Source organism: Loxodonta africana, unplaced genomic scaffold (genome assembly GCF_030014295.1).
Source record: "Loxodonta africana isolate mLoxAfr1 unplaced genomic scaffold, mLoxAfr1.hap2 scaffold_97, whole genome shotgun sequence".
NCBI classification, from domain to species: domain Eukaryota; kingdom Metazoa; phylum Chordata; class Mammalia; order Proboscidea; family Elephantidae; genus Loxodonta; species Loxodonta africana.
Window position 1 is genome coordinate 540,801 of NW_026975671.1, and position 2,704 is coordinate 543,504.

The window sequence follows — 2,704 nt, forward strand, 5'->3', positions numbered from 1 at the left end:
CAGTGGTTAAGTGCTACAGCCGCTGACCAAAATGTCGGCAGTTTGAATGTACCAGGCACTCCTTGGAAACCCTATGGGGCAGTTCTACCCTGTCCTATAGGGTCGCTATGAGTCAGAATTGACTCAATGGCAATGGTTTTTTTTTTTTTTTGGCAAACTTAAAGAATGGCTACTTGAACTTGCTCATAGGTTCTGTGGAAGAAGGCCTGGTGATCCGCTTTGGTAAATATTACAGCCAAGAGAAGGCGGTGGAGTAGTTCTATTCTACATGGGGTCTCCATGAGTCGGGGGATGACTCGACAGCAGCCCACAACGACAACTACATATCTTTTATCTCTCTTCCTTAAACGCTCTTGTTGTTGCTAGCTGCCGTCGAGTTGGCCCTGACTCATGGTGACCCCACACACAACAAAACAAAACGCTGGCTGGTCCTGCTCCATTCCCATGATTGGTTTTGAACTGGGCCATTGGGTTTCACTGGCTGATTTTTGGAAGCAGATTGCCAGGTCTTTCTTCCTAGTCTGTCTTGGTCTGAAGCTCCTTGGAAACCTGTTCAGCATCACAGCAACACACAAGCCTCCACTGACAGGAGGGTGGTGTCTGAGCCTTCCTTGGACAGGCAAAGCAAAAGTAAGAATTAGATTTTGGTTAAGTTCTTATTTTCGACCACAACAGCAATCGGCGGAAGTGGGGAGCGGAATGAGTGTTCAATAACACGGCGCTCCCCTGTGGGGGTCTTTCACAGATAAATGGATGTGACTATGATACGGCTCCAATTATCATGCAGCTAGAAACCCTGGTTGCATGGTGGTTAAGCGCTACGGCTGCTAACCAAAGGGTCGGCAGTTTGAATCCACCAGGCCCTCCTTGGAAACTCTACCGGGCAGTTCTACTCTGTCCTATAGGGTCGCTAGGAGTCGGAATGGACTTGAGAGCAATGGGTTTTGGGTATCATGCGGCTGGTCTTTTCACTTCCCTCCCACTACCCACTCTTCCTGATGAGTCCCCAGCCTCCCCTTGCCCTGTTTTTTCCATGATTTTCTCCCAGCCGTGTCCTGCCTCTGGCTCCTATAAGACACACACCCACATTTATTTATTCGGCGGGCCTTTAAACAGTTTACTCTGAGTGAGCAGGGAAAACAATTATATTCTTAATCAAGTAAAGATGAACGAACTCAGGAGACAGATTAGATAATTTTTTGTTAAGAACAGGCATCTCTTTGAGAAAGGCCATGCCACATCTCCCGCTCTGTATGCCAAATGGGTTTTTGAAAAAGTCAAACCCATTTAGCGATTTTCTCAAAGTCACAGACAGGGCCTTTTCAAATGATTCAATTTATTGGGGAGAAAAAAAATCTTATCTTTCTGACATGGACATCCGGTATATACCTTGAGATCGGTGGGAATGTTAAGTTCCTCAGTGTCTTCTTGTTTTCTTGGCAAGAAACTCAGAAATTTAAGTTAATCATTCACCTGATTTCAGCTTTGTTCAGTTGCAACATGAAAATCCTTTTTTTTTTTTTTTTATGTTTTATGTAATTTCGACCAACTGTCCCCTTCCAAATAGCAAATACTTTTCAGAGAGTCTTTTGCAGGGAAATGATGTAAATTCCATTCTCTAGAAGGCACTGGGGATTTGTGTCCTCTTCAATTTAAGATTTATGGGCTATCTCTAGTAGAAATGAGTTATTCTAAATTGGACCCAAGTAGTTAATCAGTTGTCACTAAGCTGGAGTAAATTGTGCTGTGCCGCATTTCAATACCTCTGGTTTTTATACGGAAAAATAAACGCCACTAAGCTACTTTGCAGACAGTTGATGCAGGCCTGTCAATCAGATCACAGGGTCAATTGCTAAATTTTCAATACTGTGTGCCAGGGTAAAAGGCTTCCATTCATAGCACACTGGAATAGCTGAGCCTGAATGCCACAGAGCAAAAGCTAGGATATGGAGAAAGGACACACTTCCGAAGCCACTCGTGTTCAAGAGGTAAGACTTTACTGGTTCAGTCTGTATTCAGACTGCTTCCTTTGGACTTTATGCTTTATTTACTGGCAAGGAAACTCTTCTTTAGCTGAGTTTAAACTGAGGTTGCATGAATATTTAAAATGATGGTATCCAACCATAAAGCATATTCTTACGATGAGAAGAACAACTAGAGAACATTCCAGCTGACTTGCTTTAATAAGGATTGCAGACCTTTAAGATTATTTTTGTGAAAATAGCAGCAATACTCAGCCCCTTCCAAAAAAACAAACCCACTGCCATCGAGTCGATTCCAACTCATAGCAGCCCTACAGGACAGTGTAGAACTGCCCCGTAGGGTTTCCAATAAGTGGCTGCTGGATTCAGACTGCTGAAATGGACTGGTATTGGCCATTTTCAATCAGACAATCATGTGGTCAGTTGTCCAAGCACTTGCCCTTGCTCCTCCGGTGTGGTTCACAGACTAGCAGCTTGGGTGTGTTAACCTCCCAGGGCCACCATAACAAAAGACTGCAAACTGGGTGGATCGTAAGAACGAAATTTATTGTCTCTCAGTTCTGAAGTGGAAGTCTGAGTCAGGGTATCGGCTGTGTAGATTCCTTCTGAGGGCTCTGGGTCAGGAACTCTCCCTTATCTCTCCTAACGTCTGCTGGTCCCAGGCATTCCTCAGCTTTCAGCTGCAGCATCACTCGGTGTCCTTCCGCTATCTCCCTTGTCTC